Source organism: Halichoerus grypus, chromosome 5 (assembly GCF_964656455.1).
Source record: "Halichoerus grypus chromosome 5, mHalGry1.hap1.1, whole genome shotgun sequence".
Classification (NCBI taxonomy): Eukaryota; Metazoa; Chordata; class Mammalia; order Carnivora; family Phocidae; genus Halichoerus; species Halichoerus grypus.
This window is the reverse complement of record NC_135716.1, coordinates 128,804,483-128,819,036: the sequence shown is the minus strand read 5'-3', so window position 1 is coordinate 128,819,036 and position 14,554 is coordinate 128,804,483. Positions and strand designations below refer to the sequence as shown.

Sequence of the window (14,554 nt, the reverse complement as noted above, 5' to 3'; positions counted from 1 at the left end):
TTTTGTTTTTTAACCTAAGCTTTCATAAGATATTTAGTGTTTTAGATTATTCAAACTCTGATATATGTTTGTCTTGATCGAGTGATTCATTTACTCATTGAGAAATCTACTTATTGAGAGGGTACCATGTGTCAAGGACTGTTCTAGTTGCTGAGAATACCAATAGTAGAAAAAAAATATTCCTTCCTCCCACAAAAATCAGTGCCTTGATAAAGCTTATATATAAGTTAGTCATAAAGAATAAGTACATATGTAAAATGTATAGAATATTTTTAACAATTGCTATAGAAAAGTAAAGCAGAAAAGAGACAAGAGAAACAAGGAGGAAAAGTAGAGGTATAAAGGAGGACTCATGGAGAGTGTGGCCTTTCAAAGGGGGGGACTGTGCAAATAAAGAGATCCTGATGCACAAGTGTCCCCTGCGGTGTCCAGTGGGCCCAGGAGGCTGTTGAGCTGCGTAAGTAAGGGCAGAGGGTAGCAGGAGATGAGATCAGAAGGGCAGTGGAGCATTGGGTTTGAGTTTGAGGAGCTAATTGCATCTCGTTAGAGACATTGGGTTTTGCTCTGAGCAATAGGAGATACAACTGGCAAGTTTTGAACAGAGGATTGATGATAAGTGACTACAATTTTAATAATCTCACTTGGGCCAGAGGGAAATGTGTTAGGAGATTAGGGCAGTAACTCAGGACTGGGCAAAACACGATGGTGGCTCAGATGAGGGTGGGTGAATGGGTGAAGAGAGTAAGCTCATTTGGGACTAGACTTTGGAGATGGAGACTTTTGTGTTTGCTAAGGGAGAGCGAGAAATCAAGAATTGCTACAACCTGTGTCAGTAGAAGCAAAGGAAGAGTGTGAGTAGGATAAGTTCTAGATTTTTTCTTTTAACCAACACTTTTAAACACAATGGTAAAGTGAATAAAAATATGTAACTTCTCCTGCCATGCGTCATGCAGCTTGTAGGGACAAGCAATCAAAGTTCCTGAATCAATAATTGTTTTGATTATACCATTCCAGAGAAACAATGTATAAAAACATATTCCAGTGCAATTTCTCTGTAATCTGTTCCTCCTGTCCCATCAAGTGTGAGAGTGTATTATTATATATTGACAGAAAACATCAATATGGATGATGTTAGACAGTGGGGGGAAAGCATTTTGGTGTGCAGGTTTTGTCTTCATAATGACAGCATTGATCTGTGTTGCAGCTTCCCCATTGTCAGCAGCTCACAGTTAATTTGCCCATATCTACGTTGGTATGAGCGGTAATATGGTGAATGTCACATGGGATCTGCAATTCATGGGAACAGCTCTGCAGCCTCATGATTTTTTGTCAATTGTGAATTAATTATTAATCTGATTTGTCTTGTTTGTTCAGATTTCTGCAAATGTTAGTAAATCAGGGTCTGTTCAAACTTTTAGTAGAATCGGCGTTTGATAATCACAACATTTTTTTAGTTTGCTTACTTTCCTCTTGCCTGGTTAAGTAAATTATTCTGGCACTTTTGTGGCCTTGGGACTGCCATTTTCTCAATTTTACAATTATTTATTCAAAATGAATTGTCTGCTTAGTGGTTTTTATATTTTACACTCTTGTTTGTTTGGGACTTCTAGCATTCTTCTTTAAATAGTAGGCAGCCTTCCATCCTATTTTCAGGTCACCAAATCATGGTAGCAACCGAAGAAGGGCCTTTGGAAGTTGAATTCACTCAGTTAATAGTTAAAAACTTAGGCAAGTCACTATAAAGAGTGTCAAGGTCTTTATCTATGTTATTTAATTAAAAATACTTCACAGTCTTATGAGCATTTAACAGGACAATATATATATAATTCCTTAGTTTCTGCCAATTGCTTTGTCATTGTGCTTATTATGCTTGGAATGGGAGGCAGACATATTCCCTTTAAATCAAGTTATTTCTCTTCAGAGATGACTAAGGGCATGACTGTCCATTTACACACAGCCTGTTATTAAATTATTAACTGAATTGGTGGAAAATCAGCACAATTCACTAATTGGCATACACATGATTATGTTAGAAATCATTATTGCACTATTCACCTGATGCATTCATCTTCTATAGATAGAACCTATAAGGAAAGCTGTACATTAATGTGATCTACATTCTCTGGTTAAAGGCTAAGGATCCTAATACCCTATTGGCTTTGGGGTGCTTTGGTTTTTCATTGTATATTAGCTGAATTTGAAAACACCTAGAAGCCTAGAAGGCTGGGAGGGCCATGTTAAATTCCAACTTAACTGAAGAACAAACTGGGCTTGCAGAGGTTATTCACACAGCCTGGCTTTCTAGTTCATTCGCGTGGATGTGACAAGCAGAAAATTAGACACCTGGCAGCTACAAGGGTTTTGGTTTTTGTTTTTAGATACATGGCCAAGATTACTTTGTGAGTGCCAAATTGTTACCTTAATTTAAAGGCAGAAAAACACATTAGATTTTTACCACCTAGAAAATCATGTTATATCCTTGATTAAAAATATCTTCATCAGCAAAGAGAGGGGAAATTTTATTTTATTTTTTCAAAATTACCTTCCATCCATTTTGTAGGATTTGGACCTTGAGAAATGTCTGACAATACTACTAAACTGCAGTAATAGGTTCTGGGTTTTGAAATGTTAATTTTATTGCTGGAAGCCTATTAGGACTAAGAGTATAACTGAATGGCGTGTAGGGACTGATGGTGATAAGTAAAAGTCAAAGATCTGTTTTTGTTTTGTTTTGTTTTTCATTTTGCTTTCAGTGTGGTTTTATGTGGCTTTTCCATTAGACACAATCCTCAGATTTAACACAAGGTGGAAAAGAAAGCTGTTATGAAGTAGATCAAAACTCTATACAAGTCAGACCTAACTCTAAAATCCGCCTGAAAAACATAAAGCACAGTGCATTTGAACTAAACAAAATCCAGGAGGCAAACATGACACATATTTTTGCCCCAAGGTAATCGGTCAGAATTTAATGATAGAACATCTGATTATAAAGAAAAAGAAAACTGGTGATGAAAGATTCTGAGAAATGTGTCCTCCTGCTTTATAACAAAGACATCTCTAAAAAAAACGAGCTTAGAGCCCAATTTCTGAAAGGTTTTTTTTTTTTTTTTTCTCCCCTGTCCTTTTGGTTATATTTTCCAGTTTGTTTAAGCTGAACAATTGTAACATGCATTTGGTTAAACAAGGGCAAATATGCTTGGCAAAAGCATTTGGGGCTTTTGAGTGCTTCCTAATTCGTACTATTGTTCCCTGTCCATCTATTTGCCTATGTAATGTTATGCAAAATTTGTCCTCGCAGCTCCCTTTCCAGGCCACCCTCCTGTTCCTATTCAACATTCCCATTCCATTATATCTATGGCCTCAGAGCTGTTAACTCTGCCACTTTCACTGGCCCTGTGCTTAAGCCAATTGTATCGATTTAGGGAGTATTTAACAGCTTTGGCTCCTACACAAGTCATTTTCCCAAACTTCCATTTCCTCTCTAAATTTCTTCCAGTTCAAATCAAGTATAGGATTTGGTACTCTTAAAAGTGGCTCTGGGTATCTCTATTTATACAAGAGATAGCTTTCCCTCACAGCCCCTGTTGGCAATCCTTTACATAAAGACTTCTCTTTTGATTTCTTTTCTAAGATTCTACTTGTTATCATGCTAATTATCTCAGGCAACTTTCAAAACTGGAGATCTTCCAGGAATCCAGAAGAGTGGGAAAGAACCTGTTACTTACCTTTTTTGTATTGCCTACATAAAAGCAAATAACCTTAGCATGTTATTCAGGATCCTTCCTGCTCTGTCCCAAATCTCACTTTCAAATCTCATTGCTTTCCCCTTCCCCAGGGCACTGTAAAGGTGTTCCCTTCCATATTACTGTATGCTATTGCAAAACTTTGTTTCTTTCCTTAAGCTCTTTCCTTGGTGAGTATTCCTTTTCTACTGTTTCTTACCCAGCACACTTCTACTAATCTTTTAAAAGTTCAACCTTAGTCTTACCTCCTCCATGAGGTCTTTTCCTCCTCTATGAAGTCTTGTACTTACTTTTAAAAATAATTACTACTCTCCCAAAAATGTCATAGCACTTTGAACAGCTCTCGGAGAGGCCTTAGGATCCAGAAGATGGTTGAATCACTCTGAATGAGGTTATTCCAGAATACATTGGCAATGAAGCATGGAGAAATTTGAATCTACTCCCACCCCCAGCAATGCAAGACATGGTCCGAGAGAAAAGAACGGAATGTACCTTCCCAAAAATGCATGAGTGACTTTATATCTCAAAAAAAGAAGTTGAGGTTCAGAGATTAATAATTTCCAATGCAAAAACAGTCTCCTTTACATGGGTAGTGAAGGAAAATGGATTTTATTATACTCTATGAACATTCTTACAATATTATGGCTTCTTGTCAGGAATTGGAGAAAATGACTCTGGCAAGAAGATATACAGATTGTTGATGAGGAAGTTTCCCTGCATCATTACAAGATATGGAACAGAGGGGATATACTTAAGGAAGAAATGTCTACCTGCATAAGTATATTGTTTTGACTGTGTTTTATTCAGGTCTGAAAATCTTGTTTCAAATTAACTAGATAATAAAGGTCAAAGAAGAATCAGAATTATATGGGAGATCTACTCCTTAATGAAAAGATTGAGTGCAACTTTCATTTAATCAGGGGTGGGAGTGATGCTCTCTTGTCATTTCCCCTATCCTTCTTAAGAACAGATTTAAGTATTAGATGACTGAGGGAAAAAAAATATGGAACTAGGCAAAAGGGACAAAAAGTAGAGTCGCATGCAATTTGTTATACAAGGAGGAAGGGCTGACTTCAGAAATGGGTGCAGAAGTACTGTCTTAATAGGAGTCTTAGGGAAGAAGGAGGTAGCTTTCAGTAACTTGTAATATCTGCTGCTCAATATTGGTCATATCTTGGTTGGATTAGCAGTGAGAAGATTAGGGGAACAAGATGGGGCCAAAAAGTCAGCTATGGGCCACTGCTCCCAAAGAAAAATTATCTTAGAAAGCCTACTCAAAAATTAGACTATCAGGCAGTGCTTAAATTCTTCAGAATTGGTCATAATTGGTCTCTCTTGTGGAGTAGAACTGAGAGTGCAAATGGGACCAGCTTTTGGAAAATGAGGAAGATGGAGATAGGATAATTGGGATGGAGGCTGGGAGTCACTCCTTCTGTCAACACATATGGAAGAACTGTACAGGACAAATAAATGAGTGGACTAAGAATATCGACGGGCAGATTTAGATTCAACAAATAATTTTAGGAAAAACTGGTGGGCTTATTTCACCACCTGTCTAAAACATAACAAGAAGGAAGAAAACTAGTATCTAATTCCATATGATAACTACAACCTCTACACTGAATTTTTTTTACTTTATTTTTTTTTTTGGTCACAAAAGAATTGAACAAAAAGGAAGAATTCCTTTCCCATGAAAAATGTCTTTCTTCTGGAAAAATTGATATAGGACCAATAAATGAACTCTCTATGATGATATTGAGTAACTCCTGACACCTGAGGAAAGTTTCTGCTATCTTAAATTCCAAGTTAATTTTTCTTTTTTCTAAAGGACTCAAAAATTCCCTCGTATGTTTGTGACCTTAAATGTATGTGAAAGTTTGCTTTTGAAAATCTTATTTATAGTTTGCATGTTCACCTAACCAATGAGGTTTTTAAATGATGGGATCTGTTTTCCTTTGTTTTTTCTACATTCATGGTATTTTCTTTTTCTGCCCAGCTAATCTCTGCAAACTTCTGATATGGCTAAAGTTATCCTATCTACTTATTTTATTAATTTCCCTTTCTATTGTACTGGATTGTGACCTCTAGAGAACAGAATTTATATCTTTTTTTTCATTTGCATGATCCTAGCATCTATTATAAAACTTCATATTTATTATTTGATAAATGAATCCTTTAACTCATTTTATATAAAATTCTGGGAAGTAGGATGACCCTTCTTATACAAAATTTTGGGAAGTAGGTGTTTCTACTCATCTATGTCTGTGTAATAAATTATACAACACTTAGTGGCTTAAAGCAACACCATGATTTTGTGGGTCAGGAATTCACAAAGGCACATCACTGAATCATCATCTGGGTGATTCTATGCTCCAGTTGCTGATATTCATCCGGTGACTGGGATGGGCTCACCTGGGCTCCCTCTATCTCAGTGCAAGCTCAAGGTCTCTCCAGCAAGTCAGACCTTTTATATGATGGCTGGGGGTTCCCAAGAAACAAGATAAAGGCTGACATGACAGTCTCTATGTCTGTGGAAGCCTGAATAGGATTTTTTTTTTTTTTTAAGAAAGGCAAAATATTGTTCATCTTATTCCCTAAGCAAATTTGGCATATATTTCTTTGGCCTCAATTGCTTTAATTGCTTAAGGTCCTTCAATATGCAAGTTACTCTGAATTTATTTTTTTGCAATGCCTCTATCATTGCCTTTTGTGTTTTCACACTGAATGCTCTCGGCCCAAAGAAACCTGGTTAGTTCCATAGTTGTCCAATAAGTACATCAATACTTTTCCAAATAGAAATGAGGAAAACAAGGATCAAGGCCTCTAGAATCTACCTCCTGTAACCCATTGCTCTCTGTCCATTCCATTTCCAGATGTTCTTTATTTCAATTCTATATTATTCTTTCATGTCCTTGCTCATAACCCTGTCAAGTGGAGTGCTAGTATTTCCCTTTACATTTCTGTTAATTTATTTTTATTCTAGTTTAAACATTTTTGTAAGTGAAAGAAAATATATTTCAGTATGAGGCAGAGTAGTAACAATAAACTAGTTAGGTATAAACCAAGTTTAAACTTTGTAACTTGGCATACAAGAACTTTGCAAATTTGTTTCCAAATTATCTCACACTCTTTCCCTGAGTAAATAGCCTAGTCAGTCCATGTGAAATGCTTCAAATACTCTTTGCATTCTCCCAGATCTCTGCCTTGGCTGATGCCATTCCTTTGACTCCATTGATGGGACCCCAGTTATCTTTCGAGCCCCTGCTAAAATGTCACTATTTTTATGAAATTCTGAATCTCATAATTGAAATTATTCCTTCCTTCTAAGGATTCCTTTTTCCCCCCTAGGCATTGCTAAACAGCTTTCTCTGTACTTCTTAATGTGGTTATTATGCTATAATGTTATCATTTTGATATTTATAAAGCAGTTTTCTTTACAAAAATAAAATGCTCCAGATGAGCAGAAATTGTGTGATTTGCACAGGGTAAAAACTCCATAGAGGTTGGAATTAATAAATGGATGAATGAATCAAGGACCAATAGTAGGGTAATTTTAATAGTTGTCTCTTAGTTGAAAATACATGAATTATATTGGTAAAGCAATTTTTGGAAAAAAAAAATCTAGGGGAAGGTCCAGCAGAGAATTCAGACATTTTATTAGGTAGAATCACTGCCTATGTTCTCCAAACAAGAGTCTTTTATCAAACACTAATAAAATACTTCTCCTTCTACATTAAAAGTCCAAACATAAAAAAAAAAGGATGTCAAATATTATTTGGTATATTCAAGTATATTTGTGCAGTTTTATTGTGTATACAAAAATATCCTTGTATGTAATTATCAGTATTTAAAAGCATTTAATCATTAGTTTAAATCATCAAACTTAATAAATTTAAGAAAATTAATACAGTTTTATTTTGTCTTATAAATTTAAATATCTTCAGCATTAACAATGGTTTGTATAATTTGCAAATATAATAAAAAATGCACAGATTTTATTAGAGCTGAAGTACAAAATGCTTTGTTTGAATTTTTAAAATATTTGTTGTCCCTAAATTAAGATATGGCTGAGATTAGTAAAGCAATGATATTTCGTACACTTTGGGAAACATAGGCCTTTAACTTAATAAGAATGTTCTTCCTTCACTGTATTTTGAACAAATGACACTAAATACAATTAGAGAATAAGTAGCCCAAAACACCTATATGAATTGTGTTGAAATGTCACAAAAAGCTTAGTTCACATTGATTTTCCAGTGACACTAGTTACTAATTCATGTGTGACTAACTAAAGCATATTACTGACTGCCCTAAGAAAGTACAAAATTTAAAGTTTTTGCATGGCTAGAATAGATATAGATAACTAAGATATTATGAAAAGTCTTCTAAAAAGTCTTTAACATTTACAGGAATGTCTCACTTTGCACTAATATAACCCATTTTCACTCTGTCAATGGTTCAAATGGTTTTAGTCCCACACTGAATGTCTCTTTAGGAAGGCCCCTGGTCTCTCAAAGGCAGTATACATAATGAAAAGGAAATTTAAGTGACTTTTTTCCAGAAGTATGGAACAATTTAGTAGTCTCTAGGAAATGAATATCAATGGACAGCTTTGGTAGTCATATGAAACTTGTTCAAATTCGGTCAACTTATAACTCCCTCTAGTTCCCTCTGTAAAAGGTGCTCATATTTGTTTTTAGAACGTCTTTTCTTTTTTCCTTTGAAATAGTAAAAATTCTCAATCTTATATTGCCTATTTATAATCGTTTAATCTTTATATTGACTAGTTTGTAAATGTTCCTAATTCATTATTGTATCTAGACTATTGTTAAAGAATCAAGTTTGGGGGATGTTTAAGGAATAAAAATAAGAATATTCATGATACCACTGATACTAATACCAAAAACCTAACCAGGTTAATGCCTAATTAGTTAATACCTAATAACCACCACATATGGAACATTGACTTTCCATCGAGTGCTATCATGATCATTTCACATACATTATCTCATTCTCTATTGGTGATCATATAGGAAGATAGTTTTCATTTTCCCTTCTCAGTAGATGAAGAAACAGAGGCTTAAGGAAGTTGAGCATCTGGACAAATTAAATGTCAATTAAATGGTAGAAATGGGATTCAAACTCAGGCCTTGTAGACTAAGTCACGTGCACGTGTCCAGCACACATACAACCCATTCACTTAGTCATTAAAAGTCTGAATTTCTAATATGTAGCAGGCTGAAAGGAAAACAATAAAAAGACAAGGTTCATGCTTAAGTTCAATTTAAGTCAACAAAATCTTATCAGTATTTACTAGGCTAGTTATTGTGTGAGACACTAGTGATAAGTACTTAACTAATTAGAAAACGTGTTAAATTCAATAGAGTAATATACATAGGGCACTTTAAGGGAACAGAAGAGAGATAGGAGATAGAAAGACAATGAAAGTGTGGATACCTAGTTGGGTTTTAAAGGATATTGGAAAAGCCAAAGATGGGAGGGGCTTCAAAATGGAGTGAGAGTATATACAAAGGCACAGAGATGAGAATGTATGCATATGAACACTGCATATGACTTAATTCAAGATTTGAGATGAGGCTGGAAAAGTAGAGAGGACTGCATATTGAGAAAGTTGTGTCCAAGTCTGCCCAACATATAATGCTATGGTATACCAAAGTCTTTGCTCAGGTTTTCCCATTTTATTCAATAGTCTTTCAAATCCTGTTTTGTCCAAACTGCAAATTTTTACCTATTAGAGGCTGAAGAGCTTAGGGCTTATGATTATACACTCTAGAATCCCACTAACTGGGTTCAAATACCACTGTCACCATTAATGAGTTGAGTGATCTGGGGCCAGGTTTGTTGTTATTGTTCATCAGATGGATGAACAGTATGTTCATTCATATGTTCATATGATGTCATTTTTGCCCTGAAGTAATTAATAAATGTTATTATATATTTTTTCAAACTGCACCTCCTGCACTGTCTAACTATCCCTATAGAATAATCATTCGTTTCTTTATGTATCACTTCCACATACATATGGTAGATACAAAATAGATGAATTGAATGAAAGAATGAAAGTGTTGTTTTTCAATGTGTAAGTACTGAATATTTCAAGGTTTCATACTTTTCTCAAACACTTGAAATCAACATGTGATCTGGTTATCCCTTTAATATTTTAGGAATTGTACAACATATCTCATATAATTTCACACACACACATTCACATAAATAGAATGAAACGGTTAACAAAATTATCTTTTGAACTTCTACAAAGCAGCTAGGGAATTGTAACCCAGGTAGTTCTTTTACTTCGTTTGGCAAAACTGATTATAAGTCTCATAAACTGATTTTCATAAAAATAGGAAATACCAGACTTATTGCATGAAATACTTTCCTGTGGAAAGTTTTTCACAGTCAAAAGTAAGAAAGTATTATTGTTCAACTAACAGATGCAAAATTATACAGAGGCAACAATTCCAAACTGGTCAAAGTCTCATTAAAATTGTATGAGGAGAATTGTGTAGGACCCATTTACAATTTTTCTTTATAGCAGAATATCAAGTAATCCATGATTTGAGAGAAAACTTTAGTTTTATCCTAGACCTGCTTGACCTTGTAAGTGTTTCTTGATTTTAAAGGATGACATTTAATTAAAGCTGCCTTGCTGAAGTACAGTAATTATTGGTGCAGATAAAAAAGATTTACAGAAACCCAAGCCAGTGGATTGGTAAGAACAACACTGATTTTTCTTAACATCATGATGTATCATTTGCAAATTGTGATTTACTATCTAGCTTTGTATCATTTAAAAGCACATCAAGTTTGCTGGTTGAATTAGCACACACGATTGTGGAAGAGGCATTTCAATTAAACCACAGTCAAACAGACTTCAAGAATTTTCTACCTTTATTTGTAATGCCGTGCATAAAATTATTCGAGCATTACAATGAAGAATGAGAACTCATGGAGTATAAAATCGGACCAAAGTCTCTCCCCTTAATAGATGATATCTTTCCTTCATAGTTTGCTACTCTTCAATGAATGACATTTAGTAATATGTATGAGTAATTGCTAAGTTTACTGCTCATTACCTCTTTAAAAATCCAAGGAAGTAGTAAGCACATTTTGATCTTTTTATGAGAAAACAATTTTCATGATAAAGATTAAAACAAAATAAGTGATTTTTATTTGTAGTTTAATAACTTAGGTACTGATTCTTTGTGATACCAAAATACTATGATTACACTTTCAATTATATTTGTGCAGACTGTCAAAAAAAAAAAAGTACTCAAAAGACAATCTTTTCCTTTTATACAAAAAATGATTTTAGAATCCTTCAAAATAATGCTTTAGTAAAAAGAGGTGTCCTAATAAAATTATGTCTGACTTATTTTCCCAGAAGTGTATGAGAAATATTCTTCATACCTGTATTCATAATTAAAGATATTATGGGAAAATAATGTAAAGATATCAACTCTGTAAATTTAGTGTGTGAAATCTAAGATAATATTACCATTTTCCAGCTTGATATTCTCTTAAGATTACATACCAAATTATTTAAAACAGTTTTGATTTGTGTGTAAACTATAATTTTGATGGCTAATATCACTAAAGAGAAAAATTTTGTTGACTTTTTTTTTTTTAACAATTTTACCCTCATTGACATTGTTTGATCACTATTCACATTGGTCTCTCTTAACAGATCTACATGTTAACATAGTACTTCATAATCATTTATTGTTGAGCCCAAGATAGCAGGTGTTTAGCATATTGTATTTTGAATTGATACAAATGTATATTGAATTCTTGATCCTTGAGGTATTTTATAGATGTTTTCAGAACTACCCTAATGACTAAGATGATAAATGGGTTTAAAATAACTTTAGCTAATTATACCTTTTCTAATTTCAATAATGATGACATCTATCAGTTTGCCTACATAGATCCTAGGTTCTAATTATCATTCAGTTTGAATTCTATAATCTCTAAATCAGTTAGAAGAAAAGCATATATTATTAGATGAGACTTTGTGGGTTTGGGCAGTCATCACATTATGGTGTTAATCTCCTACAGGGATCAGCTATTGATTTTATTTCATGATTCTGGAAGGTATAACTTTTCTTCTGAGAAAGGTGACAGTGAATATTAAAGTAGCCTTTATTTTATGAGTGCAACATGATGATAATGGTGATAATGAAGATCATAAGGCAATAATGAACAATAATAAAACTAGCTACCTTGAGGTCCAAATTAAAATTAACAAAGGAAGAGAGGATCCAAAATTTAGGGAAAAATCTATTCTTTCTTTTCTTTTTCTTATACATTTGTTGTGAAGGACAGGTGGAAACAGAGAGTTGCACATTAAGGACTGCATGGTATTCAAGTTGATCCTCACCACTCTTCTGTGGTAAAATATAAGACTCAATATGAAATGCTTCTGCTTGAAAATTCCTTTACAAACATTGATTTAATGACTACTGAGTGCCAAGGAATGAGGTTCATTCCATTACTGTTCTTCAAATCTTTTAACCACATTTACATTCCAAATTTTGGCAACAGAATTGCCCCTCTTTGATGCTGCCAAGAAGAAAAAGAAGTAACGCATAGGAGGCAAAACATAATTACCTTTCTATTTAAAAAAAATCATGTTTATCTTTCTTGTTTTTGTTTTGAATTAATATTTTATTATAAATCTTTCAACTAAAAAAAACATTTTTCCTGGAAGAGGAAATTAAGATTCAAAAAGATTACAAGATGTAATTAATATCATAAAGAAAGATTTTCATATCCCATTTTTTTTCATAAAGGATTTCTCACAACACAAGTTTAAATGAAGACAAGAGAAAGGTGCTGGGACATTAGGTTAAGGGGGATCAGAGGAGCAGCAAGATGTTTAGAATAGAGAAGACTTGTGCAAACACTTCAGTAAACTAAGAACAAAAAATCATTGAGAAGGAAAAGAAAGAAGATGCAGTAGAAAGAGGTGTTAGAGCCTGGTCATGAAGGGAGAATAAGATAAGTTGAAAAAAACTCCTTTGAGTGAAAATGTCTTCCTTAGAAATACCAATATTCAACCAGAAAAAGGAAAATTGAGAGCATGTGCAATGAAAAGGTGATCATATTACATATGATTAAAAAGGTGAACTATTGGTACTTAACTCCTAAAAGGAGTATAGATTAGCATTCCAAGAACTCCAGCTTTTTAGTGCATAAAGATAATTCATTTGGGGGGTGCCTGGGTAGCTCAGTCAGTTAAGCCTCTGCCTTTGGCTCAGGTCATGATCTCCGGGGTCCTTGGATTGAACCCCGCTTTGGGATCCCTGCTCAGTGGGGAGTCTACTTCTCCCTCTGCCCCTCGTGCTCTCTCTCTCAAATAAATAAATAAAAAATCTTTAAAAAATGATAATTCATTTGGTTGTTTTTCTTATATTGTGTTGGTCTAAATTAGAAGGTACAAATTCTATTTCAGTTTCTAGACCCCACAAAGATAGCAGATTCCATTTTACCATTGGGAAAGGCCTGGGGAAGAGAGTGAATTGGAGAATTACATGAGTCCATCATTGATACACACTGTTGATGGATTTAGTATTTCTTTCAAATGAGAAGATTTCTAGAACCGAGGATACTAAATTTACTTCCTATAATTAAATGGAGACAATAAGAATAGAATCTACCTTTTATTAGACCCTCCTGAGGAAGTCAACAATGAATCAGAAAGAACCAACGCAGGTTACAAAACATTAGTAAATTGTGAAAAACTTCTTCCTGGCCATTTCTCAAATTCTTAAAACTGTTCTAAAGGGCTTAACCTTTCAGATCTCCGAAAACCCCAAGAAGCAGTACCTCAAAGACTCTATGACAAGGACCACATGTAAATACAGACATGATAGACATGAACGACAGTAGTTACTAAAAAATGAGTACTGGTTTAAAAAAAAAAAAAAAAACTTAAAATAAAAAAGAAATGAGTTCTGCACTTTTTTTTTCTCCAGGTAAGAAAGCCTCTTGAGGAGCAGGCAGGCCAGAGGTGGGGAGGAGAGAACCTAGCATACAGAGTTGAGTTTTGTCTTTTTGTTCCAATGAATGCTATTTTAAGCTATAGGATCTCAATAATGGTGCCTCTCCTCTGATGCTCCTAGTAGGGTGTAAGATGAAGGCGAGATATACCATGATATAAACTGTGATAGGGTATGTTTGATAAAACAGAGACCTGGGAGCATCCAATGCTCCAGCATCTACCTTAGAGCACATAATAGGTGAAGGACAAGCAGCAATGCCAGGCTTTCAAGGAGGTAGGTGATGAGTCTTTTATACAGGCAGGCACCAGAACAAGGACCTAAGCAATAGGAGTCAAAAGCTAGACAAGTAAACTTATAGCAGGCTTTGGAACCCTGACTCTAAGCTGAACCCCCACTGCTTCTGAACAAGTGAAGTTGACCTAACAAAGACATATCTCCTTGTTATAACATGCAGCACAGTTGGTAGGAATTGTTTGATTTATTTGGGCAGGTGAAGGACCCAGAGTACTAGAGTTTTCTAATCATATCTTAAAATATTCTACTAGTTAGATAACAATGATTTCCAAAAGTAGGTCCTGATCTGACACATTGTGTCTGTACCAGGGAGTGCAGATATTTCAATTGCAATTCCTTCTTAGATCCATTCCAACAGAGCAAGTCTTCGGAAACATTTTCAGATGGAAATATAGAAGCAACTCAGATTAATTTTTAATCAAGTCAATTCCTTCTGAGGAAGGCAGTACAGGTATGGTGGAAAAAAAAACAAGTATTTTAAAATTGTCCTCT

General features: G+C 34.5%; 1 pseudogene; it reads left to right on the top strand.

The window, feature by feature from the left end:
• Window positions 1-702: 702 nt before the first annotated feature.
• LOC144381799 (acyloxyacyl hydrolase-like) overlaps window positions 703-14,554 on the top strand; it is a 31,330-nt pseudogene continuing 17,478 nt past the window's right edge.